General features: G+C 40.3%; 1 protein-coding gene across 3 annotated transcripts in view; it reads right to left on the minus strand.

Moving 5' to 3' along the window:
- Positions 1-21,661, minus strand: part of sytl5 (synaptotagmin-like 5) — a 40,018-nt gene extending 18,357 nt beyond the window's left edge. For all 3 annotated transcript variants that reach the window (XM_056388679.1, XM_056388680.1, XM_056388678.1), the window contains exon 1: positions 21,508-21,661. The gene's annotated coding sequence lies outside the window, so the exon portion shown is untranslated. The remainder of the gene's footprint in view (positions 1-21,507) is intronic.
- Between the last annotated feature and the right edge of the window lie 1,534 nt (positions 21,662-23,195).

Consider the following 23,195-nt stretch of genomic DNA (forward strand, 5'->3'; position numbering starts at 1 on the left):
GCTTTGCTTCATGCCAGTGGCATGTCTCTAAGGGATTGCAATGTCAGTCCATCACTTTGGTTCAGATTGAAATATCTCATCAGTCCTTGAGAACTGCTGTGAAGTTTGGTGCAAATATTCACAGTGCCTAGAGGACAAAACCTGTGGACTTCCATGATCCCCTGATGTTGACTGTTGTGGTTTTGATTGAAATGTCGCAACAACTGTTGGATTTAGATTTTTATGAAATTTGATTTCATATATTGACATATATGTCTAGCCCATACAAATAGGCTATGTACTGTATGTTTATGTATGTATTCTTATATTGTAGATGAATGTTATGTAAATATATATCCAACCCAACCCAATGCCTGTCAATATATGTTGATATTATACACAGAAGGGTCCAAAAGTCAGTCAAATACAGAGTTTTTATATTGTTTTAATAAATTTGCACATATATATATATAAATACACACACACATTAAATATAGATTGTTAACACATATATACTTGCAACGTGTTAAACCATATAAAAATTCATAATTCATTTATATATGTAAATATACAAATTTTACTAAAGGTATTTTTATAAATGTATCCAGAGGATGTATATATGTGATAATATTATTGGTGACTTATGGAAACATCACTCTTGATATAAGGACATATCATCTGTATAGGTACAGCCTCACAGCCGCTAGCGTGGCTGTAGACTCTTGTTTTCCCTCACTATGCATAAACACTCATCCAGGGCAGGTTGGAGTTCAGTATCCTTCTGAAACACACTGTGACATATGGACAGGAGGAGCCAGACATCGAACCAACAACCCAACCCTACCACCTGAGTGTGATGGATGGTCCTCGGGGAGCAGTGGGAAGCAATGAGAATGTCATTCCTGGGGTGTGCTGTGGAAATGCTAAGTGGCCCTGATTCCTTAGGACGCCTCTGCAAGTTATTAAGCGAAGTGATGTGCTTTGAATACCACACACACACACACAAAGAGAGAGAGAGAGATAAGATTCTCCACCTTGCTGCGGTGCCTGAACAAGTTAACTGCTGAGAATAACTTGCTTTGCACAGAAATAAGCTTCCCATGCTGCCAATAAAATCAACCATGAAGATCACAAACTAATATATACAGGGTTACATGAGGCACTGAGGAGAGAGACAAAATTCTGTCTGTGCTTGTGTACATGAGGTTGGGAAATAAAAATCGAATGGAGTGGGGTGGGGGTGGGGGTGGCGGATCTGCAAAAGCCCACACCAGCCTCCTTCAGTCCTTATTCATCACCGTCTCTTTCATCCTTGTCCTTTCTCCTCTCGTCTCTTCCCTTCACTTTACATGAATTAGCGCTAATGAACCAGCAGACATCATCTCAGCTTCATTTGCACCCAAAGGCACATCATGACATCAGTGATTATAGCATTTTAAACTGAACTGCAGCTGCACTCTCACCAATGAGGAGGTTTTCCTTCAGATACGCTCGGTTTGAACTTCTCTGTCTCGCGCTGCTTTTTCTTTCACTTTTCATTCAAACAGTCGAGCGCGATGCTGTGAATGTCTTCCAGGAGACACCGTCTGAAAATGTCTGCCATTATCCCTCCTTTTAAACAATATCAAAATTTCCTCCCTCTCTATGATGTCTGGCTTTTAACTTTCACTTTGAGTTTGGCTGTGACTTCTCTTGGGTCAAGCCTAAGAGTCTACAGCGATTAACCAACCGTTATTGCCATCAAAAAAACACTCCTAATTCCTACTATTTTAAATACACACATCATCATGTCAGACTGTTAGTTATCATCTGACAAACACTCAACTGAACCACTTTCAACATTCAGAAAACACAATTCACAATTATCCTCAAACTGTCAGTGGCCTGGGCTTCGGACATAATAAACATTTCCACCGCTGCACCGACTGAAACGAGAAACAGAATAAGTAGATCTTAAGATGTGTGAGTCATTATAAAGCAGGAAATCAAAAATGCTGATTATAACAGCTGGTTTAAGTTCCTGGCAGCCAAGAAACTGTGTCACATAATATTCCTGACATACACACACGACTAACACTGGGCCAACAAGGTCAATAAAGCGAAATAAATATTTATCTGAGCTTCCATCATATTATAGTTGCGCTGAGAGAGCTAACACTGTCTCATAGTTTGAACTGTGTGCTGCAGTAGGCGTGGTGACCTGACGCAGCCCTCCCTGAGTAAACACAGCACACATTCTCGCCGCCGCTCTCTCTGCCCTGAGCAAACACGAGCGAGGAGACAGTAAAACTTTGGCTACTGATGCCTCACTTCTCAGCCCTGCACTAATGACATCTCAGAGGAAAGCACAGTGACTTTACTGCCCTTCCAGCACAGCGTGAAGACGCTTTTTCATCTTTTCCACCGCGGTTCATGTTGTTCAAGCATATAACGGATCATTTGTCATAGAGTCTGCGCGCTAACGCCGGGACATCTGGCCATAAAGACACATTGTGGCCTTCTTGGTGTTTTTGTAACTGTGTGGCATTTTACCATCAGTCAGTCTGTGTTTTCTGCAGGTGGCAGAGCTCAGACAGCAGAATCAATCTGCCAATTAAAGACCACAGGTGTGCTGGGAACAGACTGTTGGCGGAAAAGCAAAGTGGATGTGTATAGAGAAATGAACACAGGATGAACATAAAATACAGTCATTACCGAACATTCAGTGGTTGGAAAGAGCAACAGATAAAATGCAACTTTGAAGTCAGAAACCAAGGCCACGCGTCGCCTCAGAACAGCTTCAGTCCGTCCATATCTGCCCTGAGCTGGTCGTAGTTCAATAGTGGAGTGTTGTTCCAGAAGGAAAACCTTCAAATGTAAATTGCTTCATTGGGAAAAACAGAGGAAAGTGACTCATTCTTATTGTTTTTACCTTCTTACATTACAGAAGGGTCCAGGTTTGTGCTTTATACACCACCTCATGTGTGGCTTTGGATTTAAGCAGAAACAACAGCTCTGTCAGGCTTTGAAGGACAAGTCTGTTGATATTTAAAGTTTTTCTTATTGTCAACAAAATACCAAAACCAATACTGAATGGTTACAAACCAATATTATATGTGTAGCCAAAGCTTCTCCAGTGTTGTCTAAAAACTATCCACAACTCACATAGAGCCACATCATTACACCGGCTGACATGTTCCTTTATTATGACGAACACTGTAGTTTATTTCCAGTCAGTCTCACATACACCGTCGCGCTCCACCAGCTGAAACAAACAGTCTATTTACTCCTGTTTGTGTAACGTTTGCTAAAAACAGCACTCGCCAGCTGTTAAGTGGTTACATAATCTTTTTTTTTTTTTTTTTTTTAATGACACTATATATCTGTACGTCCTGAGAGCCACAGGCGGGGGGGGGGTTTGTTGAGAGACAGATTTTACTTGGGAGGTGTTTATAATGTTTGTTTTTCCCTCTGGCCACAATGTTTTTGCTCTTGTGGATTAAACCAACAAACATCTGTTTTCCCCAGGTGTTTGTTGTTTTGCTTTAGCTGAGAATGTAATTAGACTAAATAAAAGTGGAGACTGTTGGACCTGATTGAGGTGGAATATGCTGCTGACTGGAATTAGCACAGTATGACTGGTTTAACTGGAAGTCTGTGCGTGAATGTGATTTGGTTACTTGAGCATCAAGTAGCACATAACACAATATTCGTCTGAGTACACGACAATATCCAGTTAGGTTAAATTAAGTAGTAAATGAGAGGAGCACGCCCATCTCTGTCTCATTGTTTCATTCTACATTATGTAATGATTTTCTTTTGCGGGTAAGTCATCCATGCATTTTCAGCCACTGATCCAGGGTCAGGTCACAGTGGCAGCAGGTTGAGGGAGGTGGCCCAGACGTCGCTCCCCCCACCAACATATTGCAGCTCATCCAGGGGGATCCAAAGGCATTTCAAAGAGAAGGAGCAGTGGCTCTACTACGAGCTCCCTCCGGATGTCGGAGCTCCTCACCCTATCTCTAAGGCTTAGCCACCCTGCGGCGGAAACTCATTTCAGCCACTTGTATCTGTGATCTCATTCTTTCGGTCACTACCCACAGCTCATGAGCATAGGTGAGAGTCAGAATGTAGGTCGACTGGTAAATCGAAAGCTTTGCCTTCCGGCTGAGCTCCCTCTCCACCGCAACGGTCCGGTACAACGCCTGCAATGCTGCTGACACTGCATTGATCCACCTGTCCTATAATCAGGAAATGATGGGAAAAAAAACATCCATCATGAACTACATAAAGTACTTATTATGATACATTTATATGTCCATATACAGTGGCTTTACAGTATTCATTCATTTTATTGTGATGTTCATTTAATCCTAAGTGGATAAATAAAAAAATGTTATCCATCAATCCAAAATTAATGACCAACAATGACAAAGTGTGAACATGTTTTTAGAAACTTTTGCAAATGTATTAAAATTCAAAAACTGACGCTCAAAATTACATCCTGTTTTTTTCAGATGTGTCGAGAGCTTGTGTCCACCTGTACCAAACTGAATTAATTAGATATAGTTTAGGAAGGCATACACCTGAGTACAAGGTCCCACAATTAACACAGGACCACAACCAAGTCACGAAGTCCAAGGACTCTCCTCAGACCTCCACAATACATTTGTGATGAGACAAAGATCAGGGCCAGGGTATAAAACCATTTCTAAAGCTTTCAGTGTCCCAAGAGCACAGTGGCCTCAGTAATTCAGAAATGAAGGAAGTCACCAGGACTCTTGAGTAACTGAGTAACCGGGCAAGAAGGGCCGTGTGTGTTTTTCTCTGCTCATCAGCAGAGAGAGGGTTCACCCAGTTCTCATGGAAGTGCAGATGTTCCATTTCCATTTCTTCCTAAGCACTTTAAGGACTTCTCATCTGTTTCCATTTGAGCAACATCTGCAATTTCATGACAACTCCATCTGCTGATGAAGATCACGTGATATGACAGAGAGCTCCAGAACAGCTAGTAAATAGTTGTTCCTTATTTTGAGGCTGTTTTCTAAACTGCTGTCTCCAAGGTCAAGAATGAATTTAAACCTTGATTAAGAGCAGTGAAACTGATTTGTTAGATTACGTTGCTATGGCGAACATGTTAGCAAACACTAGTATATTTCACATTTAGCTATGTTTTGCTGTCTACCAACTCCTGAGGGAAATATCTGTCCCTTTAGCAGTTAAATGCTCCAGTATGTTCACCAGCTAGTCACTAAACCTCAATCAAATGAACATATAAAGCAATGAACTAAGATGCAGTATTTTGCGTTATATTAGACCAAGTTCTTTATATGTGTCAAACAAAACTTAAAAGCGAGATTAAGTGTCCACTGTGGCCGCAAGAGACTTCTAAAAGAACATAGCATAGCATTAGCAACATAGCATTGGCACAACAGTCATAAAGTCTGTGAACTGACTCCGATTCTAGTGTTCGCAAACATTAACCACCATACACTACTGGTCTTACCAGAACAGGTAAGCATGTAGCAGTCAAACCCATTAGTGTGTGCAGCTGAGCTATGGTGCATCTTACTGCTGACAAGTTTTAATTTGTGTAATTTCATTTTTACAAAGTCTTACTGATTAGTTTTGTCAGTTTTAAACTACAACTTGCTCAGAATCATGAATTTGGAGAAATGTGTATCATGACTCCTTGATAACACTGTATCAGTGCAGTATGATTTTGCTGCAATTTGATAAAACTGAAATATCGCCCAACCTCAGATACACCGTTGCATTTCTCCCTGACTTTGTCGTCTTTTTCAGCATCCTGCACCTACAACCTGTTTCTTCCTCTTACTCGCTCTTCACTCTCCTCAGCAGCAGGGCAGCAATATCCCAGAAGCTCTGAATGCATCATACACCTTTCAACTCTCTGTGAATACAGTTACAAAACCTTCCTGTGAGATAGTTGAGGATGGGATGAACTAGGTCAAGAAAACACAGTATGCTGTGTGGTGAACCTTATTTTTTTTTTCCCAGAAATGTGGGTCAACCCCGTCCCTCGTTGAATTGAAAATTCTTCAGCTTCGACTTCAAGTTTTAGTCTTGTTATCTCAGAGAGGAGCAGCGAATATCTTTTACTTGAGAGATTTTCCCTTAGAGACGGCAAATAAATCATAAAGAAGCTCCTTCACCTTGTATCAGCAGATTCTTCATCTCCTGGGAGGACAAGGTTTTTCCAGATAATTTCCCCTGGCGCTACATTGTCTAGCATATACACTACCACACAATCCTAAGATAGAGGGCTATGAACCGCCGCGAGTCCAGATCATTAATAAATTATACAAATTGCCAGTTCCATAAAAAAAAAAAAACAGTCACACAAGTCTGTTAACCATTACTCTGTCTTGATGGTTTTCTTAGGGCTGAAAGATGGTGGCATTTAAAGCACCGTGACTCTTTTCTTTTGTTTTAAAGTATAACCCCTAAATCCCCCTGTGGTCATTTACAGGATGCTGTACATTCTCTCCGTAAATCATTAATGTGACACAGACGGCAGTGGACAGTGATGATGAGAGGCAGAGAGCGTCTCTGGTGACCATTAAACAGCAGGTCACTCCAGCGCAGACACACACACACACACACACACACACACACACACACACACACACACACACACACACACACACACACACACACACACACTCTAAGTGTAGAGATCATTAATTATTCATCAATAAAGGTCAACAATGACACTTCACAGCTGCTTAAAGCCGTGCCCTGACACACACCAGAGAATATAACATATCCTGATATACTGTAGCTCTGTCTTGTCTGCTATAACAAGTGGCGGCTGTACCTTCTCTACACCTTTAATCAATCGACCACAACTGGGAAACTCCTGGAAGCTCCAATGTATTGGTGCATAATAACGTGGAAGTGGTTGAATAGGTAAACCGATAGGAATGCATCACATCTGCCCAAGTCTGTTCTTCAAGGTTCAGGATAAGTCTGGCGGTTTAAAAAAATATATACCATGAAAAGACCCAAACAAATAATGAATTGACCTGACCAACAAACATTATGTGTGTAGCCAAAGCCACTATATATATATCTATATATGTTTTTAGCAATTGGACCCATGTCTTCCCTCATAATCAACCTGAAATGGTAAGGACCAACTTCTCTGCTGTGTGGACCAACCTTACAAATTGAAAGGTGGGTTTGGGGTGATATGGGGAGCCTAAAATACTTTGCACAGATAGAATCAAGAGAGTTAGAGCTTTCAAAAAATGTATAATTTGTCAAGGTTGTGTGAAAATGAGTCCGGTACAAACCAAAACAAACCTAAAGTGCTGCCAAGACCAAAGTGTCCTACGGGTGAGACAGGTGAGTCTATTTTAAGAGGTTTACTTGTTTTGTATTGTATTTAAATGACTCCCTGTGTTTTAGTCACCCCCCAAAAAGAACAGAAAATAGCTAAATCTATGATTATGGGTGCATTAATGGATTTAACTATTTTCCTGCACGATAAATATACTGGAACGACTTAAGGATCCCTGTGTTTACATGCACAACTCAAATCAGGCGCTCCATGAGCTAACACCACCATTGTTGTAATTTTTACCTCAACATGAATTCCTCAGGATAAAAGCAGCCACTACTTGTTCTTTTCCTCCTGTGAAAGGAGGAATCACACAAGGCGGCAGAACACACTGGACTTTAAAGGCAGGCAGGGTGTTAAATGGCCTGACTCATTCGTTCAAGGAGTAAATCCAGGGGGAAATATCACAACGATGACAGATGTAGTGATGATCAAAGCACAGCAACACTCAGCAGACATAAAATTCAATTGCTTTTCTAAGTAAGAGAACGTGATGAAGCACAAAGCTCTTGAGATAGATTTTTGCACATAAAACCCAGAGAGGCAGGCCAATCAAATTTACAATAGCGAGTCTACAACGTGTCAACAGTCAAAGTGCTCTTCATAAAACAGAGAGCAAACACAGCATCTTTCTCATGATGTTTGCCTTTTACAACAGAGCGCTGTGCAGATTCTGACAGAGATCCATATGCATGCTGTTATATCTCAAAACAGTTTCCAGCTCGCTCCAGTTTATCTCAGCTTAAAGGAAATGAAGCAAATAGCATTTATCCTGCTATCTCAGCTGTGTATCTCCTCGCATGTAATCCACTTCCTGAGATCGGATGTGGTCCTGTGTTCATAGCGAGGTGAAATCAATAGGCAGCCATCGTCCTCACAGCAAGCTCAAGATGAGATCTGGCCTGCTGGAGGGGACTGGAGAGGATTCTGGGAAGAGACTTCTAGATGGGTTTGGGCAATTAAACAAACGGCACATTCAATGATACATGACATGTTTGTCCAAGTGGAAAGTATCCCTGCCTGTGTGTGCTTTACATTTAAGTGGTGACCTCTCTGTCTGTCTTTCTCTTACACACACACACACACACACACATACACACACACACACACACAAAACACCTCAAGGCAGATAACATAGCCGCACCACTGCAGTGCACTAACAACCTCCTTCTCCTGCCTGGAGACCCGTCAGACACACTGTCCATGTCACTGCCAATCAAACGAGGATCCGTCTGCAAGCGCTCTCGTCACTCCTCCTCATCCTCTGGACTCTCTGCGTGTCAATAACTCTGCTGAAACACAGCCCGTCATGGTTTGTCAATCAGAATCCAATTTGAAACCTTAATTACTCCGTAGGCGCCGCAGGTAATGAAGCGACATTAGACACCAATATAAATAACTCACCCCTGTCAAGCCTGACACTGACACGCATAACTGTGACTTGCATTCTGCCAGATGTGGCCTTTTGTCTCTGATTACGAGTCTGCGGGTCGGGTGGTGATGTCGAATTGATGCTAAAAGAAAGATAGTTTTCATCCGGAACAGCAACCTTTGACCTGATCTCCAAACTGGCTAACTACAAATCATCATGCTCTGGCTGGGGATGAGCGTTACCACGGGGAAAAAGGTAAAAGTGTTTATATAGCCAGGGAGAAAAGACATTGACATGATAATCACTTGAATTCGGATAACATCACACACTTTCTGACGGTCCCTATGCAAAGGCATCCACGGTGTTGCACTTGGCTGTACGTAGAGACAGAAGTAGGTGTGTGGAGAAAAAATGAGCTCGACAGAGAAGACTAAAACTTTAGAAGGGAACATCTCTGTGTCGCTGCCAAGCTGTTCAATGAGTTTGGGTCACAGAAGCCTTTGACAGGACCTCTACAAATTTAAAAATATTTTCATTCAGTTTCATGGTGTAGCTTTTAACTGTCTTTCTTCACCCCTTACATTTACTCCAATAAGAATTAAAGTACATTCACTCAGGTGCAGTTTTGAGGTTCATGTACTTTACTTAAGTATTTCCTCTTCACTTTGTTTCCATCCACTTCATTTTGTTCTTTTTACTCCATTACATTCATCGGATACCTTTAACTACTAGTTAATTTACAAATGAAGATTTTACACGCAAAACATAAGATGATAATAATATAGAATATGATTACACTACACAAGTCTTAATGAAATCATTAAAATAAGCTCCACTTCAACAAGGCTTCAGGCTTGTTTTCCATCATACACACCACTGTGTTTGACCACCACTAAGTAGTTCCTGTCGAATCATGACTAACATTTAAAATGCTGCCTACAACCATGGAGCACATGTCACTGCCATCGTAACATTACAGCTCTCCGAGGAGCTGCTGTCCGTAATGACCTATCAAGCCCGGAGGCCTGCACAGTTTCCTGCGGGGCTCAATGGAGCAGAAAATGGGAAAAACAAACCAACAGAATTTGTGCCTCTAGAAACCTTATCCAGAGCCCCCCCGCTGTCAGCCACTTTCTGCTCGCCTACTTTCACCTTCAGTGAACTCTTCTGCATTATTCTTATCTGTATGCTGATTACTGTCCTTGCATTGATAGGTTGTTTGTGTTATTTCACTCGCTAATTAAGAGGAAAGGGCAGCATGAGCTCAGGAAGAGGCTGCCAATCCTCAAAACAGACCAGCAGAGAGAGCGCAGAGCCGGAGACAGAAAATGGATGATTGGTTTTGGTTGGTTGTGTTGTGTTGTGTTGTGTTGTGACTCATGAGATAAAAGACTACCAGGAAGAGAAAAGGAAATCGGGACTTTAGGGGAAAAGGAGTAAGACAGTTAAACCAGGTGCTTAACGATGATTTCAGTGCAGTTTAAACGTTCTGACCTTGAAGGCTTTGTTTTTCATCTCTCGGGGAACTCACTGCACGTCTTAAACCAAGTTTAAGACGTGTGACAGGAATGCAAAAAAGAAAGAAAAGCTTTTCTCCTCCACATTTAGCAGATAAAACACAAACCAATAACTGCATAAGGCAATTTCTTCTTGAGTACTTTCACAATCTTAATGACTTCTTTGTGGCAAACTGTTCTATTACATAAGGTCTGTTGTCATTTCCACACATATGCTTCACATTCATACACATTCATGTTGTTCTTCATGCGTCTCGTTGACATGTCAGTGTTATAAAACCTACTCGTGTTAAGAAAATAGCCTAATACGTTAAAATTGCATCAACAAAGATGAAAAACAGGGCCTCAAACCATTTCCTGAGTGAGGAAGTCTAAAGCCAGTGAAGTACGACAAACAAAGAACGTTGACTCAAAACATCATTCCCAGATTTTAAAGCCTTTGATTCTTTGTGAAATGCAGAGAATAACAAAGACTAATCAGACTCCAGTGAAACTGAACTTTAAATAACAACTGATTTGGCTTAAATACAACTCAGTCTGTTGGGGGCAACTACCACCTTTTCTTAATCTCCACAGTATCTGGTCTACAGCCATGCCAGCAGCTCTGACTTGCTTCTGGCTGAAACATGAAAGCCATGCTAGCATGCTATTTTTAAGCAGTTACAGATTATAAATTAGCCACTTTTGAATTTGTAGCAGTTCATTACCATGTGAAAACAGATAAAAAAAACAAACGAATAGTTCCTATAGAATAAGCTCAGTGTATTGTATTAGTGTTAATATCCAATTTATTATTTTGATGGCTGTTAGGGTTTAAACAATATGACATGAACGCGCCATTAGCATGCTAACATTTACTAATTTACTAATCACAGCTGACCCTGTGGGCATTACCATAGTAACCCATAGTGCTCCACAGGCCTCAGATGACCTGTGCAGCAATAGATACTGGATGAAGTGCACATTTGTTTGGCAATATGTAGTAAAGGAAAATATAATCTGAAATGATAAGAACATTCTTCCTGGATTTTTACTTATTTTTGAAGCTCTGGCTTGTTTAATGGCCCCGTGTCATATTTCTTTTACCTACTTTAATATTTAATTTGATACAACACTGACAAAACATATATACATAAAACATACAAATAAATTTGTTCTCAATTATATTATAAATGTGAGGGTTCAGCCTCTTTATTGTAAGTCAAGGACAAGCAAACAAAGAGCCTATAGGCTGCAAGTCACTGCATTTCATTCACTGTTGTCACAGCTCTTTGCATGAAATATGAACCAGCAAAAGAAAATTATGCAGTGGCCTCAATAATTATTTTCTTATAATAACAGACACAAATCTAAATAATTATCTACTTCTTTCTCTCTTTGCTGTTCTTATGTTTCTTACACTTCAGCACAAATCCACACAGCTCCAATGCAAATTCTGAATACTAATCTACTGTAACTCTCCCCGTCCTCTCCTTCTCCATCCCCAACTGCACCCTGTATAAATCAGTTTGTTTGTTTCTTAATGTGGTTAATTACACAGAGGACAAGAGCTTCTATGAGACAGGTGATGGAGATGCCAGAGACAAGCTGTGACCCTTGTTCCCTCAATTTTCACTATAATCAGCTCTTTTCATGTCTGCAGTGTGGAACAGGCTAATTTATTCTGCCACAACTGCAGTGAAAATGGTCCAGATTTCAAGCCACAGTCTGCTACCAACTCCACAGATCTGGCACTGGTTATGTTTATGAGAGAAACTGTGAGACGGGCTCAAGTGCAGGCGGGCTGGGTGCTATATAAACACACACAAATGCACAAACGCACGCTATGCAGAGTATATGAAATCTCTAACCTTACCAAAACTTTTTACTGTTAGCAGACATTCCCCTTGAAGAAAGAAAAAGATACAGGGAAACAGATATTTCAGGAAACTCTGCCAGAAATCATCAACAGACAAAACTATAAAAATAAATGATAATGTGCGTGTTTGATCTTTTATGATGTGCACCTTTCACTGCAAAACCCCTTTTGTTTCTCTGCCACGTGCTGTTAATGCAAGCACTTAAAGAACAAGAGATGAGAGGTTTTTAGATCGAGCCTGGATCTTATTAACCCAGTTTCAGTCGTGGCCTCTGCTGCTGCTGCTGCTTCTTCTTCTTCACACAGAGAGAGAGATAGAGCTCCCCCTCTTTTCACCAACATGTCTGAATATTTCATAGCACTCCGTCCCTGTTTAACTGCTGCTTGCCTGACACATTTCACATTTCACCGTGCTTCGTCTTATCAAAGCACTACCGGCTAATGGAGAGAAGGGAATCCTTTGAAAGTCTGGTGTGTGTGTGTGTGTGTGTGTGTGTGTGTGTGTGTGTGTGTGTGTGTGTGTGTGTGTGTGTGTGTGTGTGTGTGTGTGTGTGTGTGTGTGTTCTGAGCAGTGTTACGTTTAATCAGAGTGTAACATCTGAACAGCATGTGTAATTTAAAGCTGAGTAGATGCTAATGGATTATGATTTTTTTTTTTTTAAGATTAGCCCTGTGTCATTTCTGTTTTAATACACTGAACAGTAGTGTGGCTGAAACATTAAGCAGACAGATGCATAATGCAATTCTGTGTTTGGAGGACAGATGGGTGTCTGGGCTCACTGAGCCTCCAGGACAGATCGATGAATAAACATCTCTCAGCAAAGACAAAACTCCTGTTTGAGAGAGCTGGGCCTTGAATCCTCCACGTTGAAGGCACTAAAGCATTTGCTGCATTTATCTACGGCATCAAGTCAAAAACAGCATCAGTACCCAGCTGTCTGATCTTTGTCTTCACTCTTTTTTTTGTCTTTTCATATAGCAACGGAGTTTATTTGCTCAGGATCATAGTGGTGAGTGAATTTCTGGTGGCCGTGACATTCAGTCTAATACATTACCTGTGAAAGTAAAACTCTAAACAACAAAACACTTTCAGTTCCACATGCAAGCTCTCAGCATCCCACACATTTCAGGAGAATCCTGGCAACGTGTCAAAACAACTGCATCTGCAAAATAAACAGCGGGCAGCAGCCAATATTCAGAGCACAGAACGTTTTGACAGAAAGGGCATCCTGATCTGCGTTTCAGCAGCCAGAGACAATTATTGAATTATCACGTATGTGTCTGTTTAAAGATCAGACATGCTCAAGAAACTTGGACTCAATTAGCTGCTTCCTCAGTACTGCTTTCTATTAAGGCGCCATTCGTGAACGAAACCTGAGGCATTTTTGATAACTCTGGGGAGATGCGTGCTTGGCCTCAGGGTGCTTTGTGCATGCAAAACACTCAAAATTAATTTCACTGATATTCACTGAACGATAAAGTAGAATTAATATTATTTTGACTGTCTTATTTTCACTTTAGCTTCTATAGCGTCTGCAGCTGCAGCACAGCCCCCAGTAAGGAGAAAACATTATTTCCCTCGCAGCAAAAAGAAAAGTGAGTGAGGAAATGAATGTCACAGCACAGTGACAGAATATGTGGTGAAATCCCTACAACCCTTCAGCATAGTAGAATATCCATACTTTAGGTTTGATAGTTAAGTACTGTAGTTTTTATTTGTTACTCAAAACAGTTGAAATTTGTTTTGTTAACACTTTGGGACGTCTTCATACAAAAAGAAATGCAGAATTCATTAAAATGATTTGAAAAAGGGATTTTAAAGGAATCAGATAAAATGCTATCAAACCTCATTGCTAGCCTAAACCTAATCAATCGTTATGATGCTGTCACATCATAAACAAACTTATTTTTCAACAGTAATTTGTAATGGTTTTTGAAGGCACAAGAAAATGATGCCGTCCTGCTATTTGTTGCGTCAGATCAGAAAATGATCATACGTGTTGCTCTATAGCGCGTGGACTAACAATGTGTTTAGTCCTTTAATTGTTGGGTCCAGATGTTCTGCTGCGAGTTTGTTAGTTTGATCCTGGAGGAAGGTAAACACCAGCAAAGAGATTTTTCAAAACCTGCCAACAATTTATTAACCATTAACCAACCCATCAATTACAGGTTAAAAACCTTTTTTAAAAAGGTTGCTATTGGAAAGCGATATCCCCACCTGTATAAGCAAAGCAAACCTTCAACGCTGAATGTGAAGGGCACAGAATCACAAAGAACACAACAGACTGTGTTCCAACATTCAACACAGGACTTCTCTAAGTGACGCTCCAGATGGCTCTTATAACCAGGTAGACGACGCAGCTGCACTACCAGAGGAAATAAAACTGCCAATGAACGAATGAACTCCTCTTTTGATCTGGCTTATGTGAGGAAAAAAAAGTAGAGCAAAACACCAACACACGGTCAAACAAGTCAAAGACAGAAGCTGAAATAAATCACTATTACTTCCATCACATGTGCATCTTTACAGACACTGTGTCTCAGTGGTTTGAACCAGCACAGTGAATACACACATTGCATAATGGACTTTGCCCTTTACAACAAATAGGGGTGAGGTTGACCGGAAATTCTACTGAAACTACTGATTAATGCTCAAGATTATGTGATTAAAATGTGCACGACACTGGGGACTAGATTTTAATCCTTCACCTGTGGGTCTTCGCCTGTAATGACATCATAAAGCAGGTGACTTTCTACCTAGTATTGATAAGAGCGCTTGGTGTGACCTGATGAGGAACAACACATCGTCTAATCCCTCGATAGAAGATAAACATGAAGTTCAGGTGCAGGATGCTTGTACTTATAATTTGACATTTTTTTAGCAAATACATTTTACATTACGCTTCATGCTACAATCTACTTTCCTGACAAGAGGATTGATACCGCTCTCATATGTTTCCAAATATGCAATAAATGAATATATAAATATGCTTAGCTGAGCATAAAGACTGGAAAGGGATGGAAACAGTTAGCCTGGCTGTAACAATTTCCCCATTACTAGTCTTTATGCTAAGCTAAGATAAGCTAACCAGAAGCTGGTTATAGCTTTATATTTAATGGAGAGAGATGGATGTTATAAGTCTTCTCATCTCACTCAAATCTCTCGCAAAAAATCAAATACATTTAATAACTTGTTTAATTTACATGTGTCATTACATCAAGAACAAACTGCTAAACCCTGCTAAAATGCAATTGATGTTCAGTGAAGTGAACTGCATGGTGATGTTAAATTTAAATGTTGAAGATTTTAAATTAATATTTAATGAATATTGAATATTATCTGGAGAAAATGGGATGTTAAACATTTGAAGGAGTATTCTTTAAGTGTTTACCGTCTCATTTTGCTTATTCTAAATAGATTTTGGTTGTTTTATCACTGTGACACTAATCAAAATGTTTTCATAGCAGTGTTCATTATTACACAACGCTGTGGTTTAATTGTCATTAATTCCTTTCACCCAGTGATGTCATTACTGCTGGCCTTAATCTGCTCAAATATATTTATTGATTGAACATCTTGATGTGCATGACTCGATAACAATGAATCTAATTAATGTCTGTGTTTGATGTACACTCCGCTGTGTTGACTTTTCCACGCATCACACACTGGTCAAGATACCGGCAATAAAATAATTACGTAATTTTAAATAAAAGGGTTTATTTTGAGCCTGCCTGTGTGCACCCCCGCCTTTGCCTTATTTCTAGGTTGAAGTGTCCCATCATCCCATTGCAGCCCTCAGAGGTTCAGTTCAACATCGGCAGCACAGAGCGCCCACAGAGTCATGTGTCCATTCACATTAAAGGTTTAGAGAGGGCAACGCGGAAGCATCACTCCCTGACCAACAATCTATTACTCAACTCATTCGAGTCATTCGTCTCAGCACTGCCTCCAAATTACATTTCTGCTTTTGATAAATTTTTTCTTTCCCTCCCACATCTGCAGCAAGGTTGATGTGGACAGGCCTCCACTGATTACCTCGCTGCGGCCATGATTGAACGGGGACGCAATGTATCTCCAAGGCCACGTAGGCCTATAGGCTGCATACCAAATGGGTACGCAGCACGCACTGGAGAGCCATGGTTAGGAAAGCCATAAGTGAGTGGGAGGGAGGGAAGCCCAGCGCAGCATGGCTCTACAGAGATCAGACGTTACTCGGTGCAGCAGCACAGATGAGCTTTGTTACAGCAGCTCAGGGTTAATCTGGATATAATCAAGCAGATGATCACGGAAATTATAATAGGCTTAATAATAAAAAAATTAATATGGCCGATGTTTTATAGGGAGACTATGTGTGTGTAACTCCACAACACGTGTCCTGTTACAGCTCTTTGTTTGCCAGAGTACAAGGGAGTGGACAAATGTAAATAGGATTTATGTGAGAAACGAAGAGGATGCCAAAAGTGCTGTTCCACAAGAGCAGAGAGCAGAGACTACAGAGGCAGTGACGTCCTGAAAACGGGTGTAAGGTTTTCAGGCCAGCTGGAAAAACAGTTGCAATACTTGTTTTATTTTGCCAGAGAGCCTACAAATGACAAAGCTTCATTGTCGGGATTAAATGCATCTCTGTTTAGCTATGTCTGTCCATACTACTACTAACTACTGCCTTGTTCAATTATATGGATTAATCAAAATGTTGGATTATTAAAATGAACATTTTCCAATTACAGATGCTAGGTAAAATCAGTATGCAAATTTAGCTTTAGCGTTAGCCAACGCTAGCTATGGCTATGTCACCAGCTAGTTTCACTTGATAGTGCCCTTTCTTTTTAGCTAGTTTGCTGTTTTGCTGTTATACAGAAGTTATTGCGGTATGCTACATATTTTACATGTTATTTAGTGCAAAAATAATGAGCCAATTAATTATTTAGTTAACAGAATAAATATTATGAATGTGAGGTGAATAAATTTATCAAGGGGAAATTCAAAAATATTTGCTTGTTAGCCTATAGCTTCTTAAATGTGCAATTGTTGCTTTTTTCTCTTTTATCTCATTGTAAATACAATATCTTTTGTATCTACTCACAAACGACATTGTAGGACTTTGGACCAGTGACTCCAGAAAATATATAATTTTTCAAATTTTTTGATCAATTATCTCGTTAATCAAAAACAAATTGAGCAGTTTATCATGAAAATAATTATTAACTGCAACCCTAATGTACATCCTACATGCATCATGTATGCAAGCCTTCCTATCGGGACCAGTGGTTCTAAATTAGAGGCTTCAAATCCTCCTGCTGACATCTTCTCACAGAGGGATCGTCTCTTTAAAGGGGCCGCTGAACGTGGTTTCTTGCCAGGGGGCGGGTGGTGGTGATTGTGGCTTGACAAGAGACACAATCAAGACAAAAAGTAATAATACGCCCTCAGAGAAGCGTAAGATCTTCAGGGCAGACTGGAGGCTACAGTGAGTCGCTATCGGAAAGTGACAAGATGGGCTGGGGCTAACTGGTTATTGTGTTAACTTCAGTAGAAGAAAAGACATGATAGAGACAAGAGTAGGGCTGTCCCAAACGATTATTCTTTAAACGATTAATCTAGCGATTATTTTTTCGATTATTTGACTAATCTAACGATTATTTTTTTTATTAACCTAACAGTAATTTTATTGCAATTATTTTCCAGTTAGTCATTTAATATTACAATTTGCCCCGTCCAACACACACAGGGTCTGCAGACTACCGCACTGTTGGTGTCAAGATTAAAGTTTTCCCAAACTTTGGAGGACCGCGTGCGAGCCTTTTTTGCCGCGTGTTGCTCCACACGCTCCGTCGTACTGCTGGTAGACGCCGCCATGTTGTTCAAATAGATTACACAGACGCAAATCATTCACGTAGTCAATGACTTCCATTACGTCACCGCGTTGTCCCAGCCCTTGCGCTGTGCTTGTATCCGGGTAAACCAAAGACGATGGATATAAACGGTCCCATTAGAAAGTTCCGGTTTTGTTCTATGAACATTTACCCTGTGTGGTTTTACACGACGCATCGACACTAAAATTCCACGTCAAATAATTTCTATAATCGACAACGTCGATTACATCGGATAATCGTCCCAGCCCTAGACAAGAGATAACATTGACGTTGTCTTTCACCGCTGGAGACAGCTTTTGGGAAGTAAAGAAATGAATTTGATTTCCCCATAAGCGCTGTGATTGGCAGCATCTAACACAAGCAAAACACCTGCTAATCTGACGCAAAAATCATCACCTTGTTTTAGCTGTTTACTGTGTTCAGCTGGGGTTTAGACTCAGTTTCGTACTGCAAATTTTACAAGCTTTTTTTTTTTTTTATACAGTTCAATGGTATGATATTTTCTGGCTGGTAAAACAGACATGAAAAAGTCAGACTCAATATTTAGTACGTTTTTTGGGGTGGTACGGTAGAGCACATCAGTCTGGCACCATGAGCTACAGCCTTGACACAGAACCATAATAATGCATGTATGTGCGAATGTAGATGTATGTATGTAGGTGCACACACACACACACACACACACACGCACACACACACTTGCCAGATCTTGGAACTGCAGACCTCTAATGCTGTGTGACTGCACTCCCCTGGGCTTTCTTTCTGCTCCACTGAATGAGCTCTGCAGCCTGCATGTAAAGAAATCAGGGAATCCCTACATTCCCTGGCTTCTCTCCTCCTTTATTCACCCATTTATTCCCCCTCTAGCCTTGTGGGTGTGTGTGAGCTATATAAGAGCTTGGTTATCATTAGGGAGGCATTCTCCCTGTGACAATGATAAAACAGCCTCAGCAGATACTGCATCTATTTCTTATAGCCAAAGCCAAATGAACCAATTTGGGGAAGCGTCACTATGACAAATTATAGTATGGCAGGATATCTTACGCAGCAAAAGCTTGTTGTTCATGGAAAAAAACAGCATTGTAAAAAATTTTTCAGGGGTGTTCAAATATTTTACTGGAACAAAAGCTCATACTGTATATAATCCTCCAGGAGACTTACTTAAATATCACATCCAATTACAGGCCTTCATAATGGAACTGATGATAACACATGAACTCATGGGTGTTATTTTTACTCATTAGTACAACTGTTTTGTTTTAATTTACAGCTGTTTAAACAAAGAGACAATGTTTTCCAGCCAGGCCGAAGAATGATGGCTGATAGAAAGCTCTGGCTAAATATTGTCTGTGGCTACTTTGTCAGTGTAAGTAGCCACTTTGGCCAGCAGCCACATTGTCTGACAGGTTTAATAGCCTCTGTGGAAGGTTGAATTGGCCTTTTGTATTTTCACACTACATTGGCTGCTAAAACTGACTGGCCAATTAAAATGTACAGACTAACACTTGATGCCAAATAACTAATAAGACTAAACCATGAATTAGTCAACATGTTTTGACCTAAGGGGAAAACCTTTTTCTAAACTCTGTGCTAGTGTTCGACCAAATAATGAATGTGTGCTGCAATATAGCAGTGCTGAAACAAGCAGTGGATTCATTGATTATTTAATCAACACTAAAATAATTGACAGTCATTTTAATAATGAGACAAAGGTTTAAAGAATTAGATTACGTGTATTTCCACACGTTGTACTGCTCCTTTCAGTCCGTCTTAATCCAGCAAAATGATTTTCCCTGTTTAGCTTCTCAGATGTGAAATTTTTATGCTTTTTGCAAATAAAATGTCTTTCACATTCAGCTAGAGCAAGAATTGAAGTGTCTTTTTCTGGATTTTTGGACACCAATGATTAAGGATGTTACAGCTGATTGGATTAGTTGATTAGTCAGATAGTCAATCACCAGAAAACTTTCAATAATCAATTAATCGTTAAGTTGTTTGTCAAGCAAAGAAGACAAACATTTCCTTGTTTCTCTACCAACTGAACTTCTCAATTGCAAGGACATGCTGCTTTTGTCTTATGTGACAGTAAACTGAAAACGTTTTTAATTTTGGATACGGAGTTGGACAAAACAAGGAATGGAAATGTCATTTTGGCCATTTGAGACATTTTTCTGTATTTTCTGACATTTTATAGACCAACAGAATAATCAATTTATCTAAAAATACATATTGTTATTCAACAATAATGAGTTATATACCTTTGCTTCAGCCCCTAAATTGATTGAACAAAAAAAAAAATGGAACTCCTACAACCCCAATGTAATTTATATCCTTTACGCATCATCATAATTCAAATTGCAAAACTCAAACCTTCCTGTCAGGATTTCTGGGTGCTGAATAGAGGCTTCAAATCCTGCTGACAACATTTTACCATATCTTTCCCATCTCTTTTATCTTCACCCACAACTGGATATCATGCCAGCATTTCCCCCATAAGCGCTGCGAGTGGGAGCATCAAACACAAGCAAAACGCCGGCAAAACTGAGGCAAAAACCACCTCTGAACTGGAATGAGGTCATGTTGCTTAATCAGTGAAGCCGGTCTAATCTACACCTCCCCAGTCCTGGTACACCTCCTGAACATTATGTCAGATAACGAACCAACGCTGCTGACATTTAGCAGCATCCCCACACTACTAGGAACATCCAGCTAAAACTAACGGATTCATGGTCAGTTTGGAGGCTGCAGTCACAGGTGCAGTTAGTGTGTTACACAGACATGTGTTTCTTTTATTCTGTCCACCCCATTTCCACCAATGAGGGACTAAAACCTCTCTCCTCAGTGAGTCAGTGTACTGCTGTGTGTCTGTCACCAAACACCACTGAAAAGCCCTCAGATATACTGGTGACTCCTCATTAAACTACCATGGACAAGGTCATTATTAATGATCAACTATGAGACACTAACATACTATAAGGACAATACAGCGGTTTCTCTCCAGTCACTTTGTCATTGTTCAACAATGCCCTGAAAGGACATGTCAGATCAAACCCAGGTGATTATCTGATAATATCCCCTGCCTGTCTCTTCAAACTCCTGCCCTCCATATTATCACTAGTAATCTTATGACCGGTCTCATAACCTTTCCACCAGTCGGTTTGGGTTGTTGGGAGCAAGTTAATTAATGCAACATATTCTCAACAGACTATTCAATTCACCTGAGTTGACAGCAGGTTATATCTAGCGTCGATACCAGCGGAGGCAACAAGACACAAGAAAAGGGGCTTTTTGCTGCATTGCACCTGCCCAAACGCGCCTAACTTTAGCTGGGAAGTGGGCTGTCTGGTCCCACTGATGTGTGATCAGTCCTCCGGGGTCGCGGTCGTGATGGTGAACAGACCGCCCCCTCCCCCAAAACAAGGAAAAGACACAAATAAGACATTATTAACTAGAAACAAGCGACAGCGGCTGGACATATGTGCCATATGCCAGTGAAAACACGGTGCTGTTTGGTGTCCCGGACTCGTGTTCCCTGCTGACCTGCAGAGCGGCGGTGTCTTACCTGTCGGCTGCGGACAGAGGTGAAGAGCCGGCCGGCGGGAGAGCAGAGCACGGCGGGCTGGAGAAGAGAGTCAGTCCGGTGATCGGGAACCGTAGCCTGCGTGAGTGTGTCGGTGCGCCTCGGCACCGTCTGAAGGCAGAATATCACAGCCAGGGTGTTCCCGACAGGAGGGGGCGTGGTGTGTGTGTGTGTGTGTGTGTGTGTGTGTGTGTGTGTGTGTGTGTGTGTGTGTGTGTGTGTGTGTGTGTGTGTGTGTGTGTGTGTGTGTGCGTGTGTGTGTGTGTGTGTGTGGTATGCACGCAATCCTGACAAATAGGCTTATATATATTTCTGACAATGCGACAGTTGTTTCTGCAATAAACTTAATGACTCAATTAAAGGAGGTTTCCGTCAAAAAACAGCACATCATACCGCAGTACAATAGGTTCAGGGAAACTCCCTGTTGTCACTGGTGGTACATTACATGATGCTCTGGGAATCTGTATTTATGTAGTGTGACAGTTTATTTAATAGCAGTGTATGTAGCTGGGCTGATAATATGAAACACTTAATATTAATAAATTAATATTAGTCTACATAAGACAGTTTTTTTCTCTGCTTTTGTCATTCAGTCTCTATAGGCTTCTGACCTTTAATTTAATTGTAACAGTAATTTATGTTTTTTGCCTGCTTTTAATGTATGTTTCTCTCTGTGGGCTATTCTACACTTCTGTGTTGCATGTTAATAATGCAGCATCCTGATGCCCGGCACAGCACTAACATTAATATTCCATTTTTCCTATTGCTCTGCTCTGCCCTATTTCAAATGTAGGCTATTCTTCTTTTTAGGACGACTATGTAACATTGGGGGGTTTTTTTGTTTTGTTTTGTTTTTTTGGTTAAACCTGGATCATTAACAGCAGTGTGTATGAATGTCTTCCTGTTAAATAAACCAATAGAAATGAATGAATAAATCTGGTAATGACCATCACATTGCAACACATGATAAAAGGAACTCTTTACAAAGAGATACATGTGGATTTACTGTATTACATGTGAAGCATATTTCACAATTCACATATGAATTAGTTTGACACGTATGTTAAACATTGTGTCGAACTTTTTTGTATGTTTTTCAGCTATTTCACATGTGAAATATGAAACATCATATTTGAAAAGAACAATTTCTCATATAGTATCACATGTAAAGCATACTCTGTAGGTACACAGGGTTAAATGTATTTTATATCTTATTTATTATTACATTTCGAATGTTTTTTCTCATACAGTGGACACTGTTACGGATTACAAAAAACTCATCCCATTAGATGAGTTTAAAATTTGAACTTCTGACCTTTTTAAATAAGTGTGTGTGTGTGTTTCTGATGTTGTTTGTGTGTTTTGTCATGTGTCTTATCTCTGCTCCTATTTCTTCAGCAATACTCAGGTGTCTTATTTTTGCAATAAAATCTTATTTGCAGAGAGATCTGATCTGATTAAATACATTTTATTCATGTATTTCACATGTTTTAGTTCACATAAAGTTATTTCTCAGCTACAGTGACATTGTCCACTATCTCAGAAACCATATCAAGGGAATTGAATCACTAATTGCTTTGTATTATTATACAATTAGACAGAAAATGTTCCCATTTCCAAATATTATGAACTTCCTTTTGCATAATGTGATTACAGTGGAAGTCTGAGCC

The sequence above is a fragment of the Seriola aureovittata genome, chromosome 11 (assembly GCF_021018895.1).
Source record: "Seriola aureovittata isolate HTS-2021-v1 ecotype China chromosome 11, ASM2101889v1, whole genome shotgun sequence".
Taxonomy (NCBI): domain Eukaryota; kingdom Metazoa; phylum Chordata; class Actinopteri; order Carangiformes; family Carangidae; genus Seriola; species Seriola aureovittata.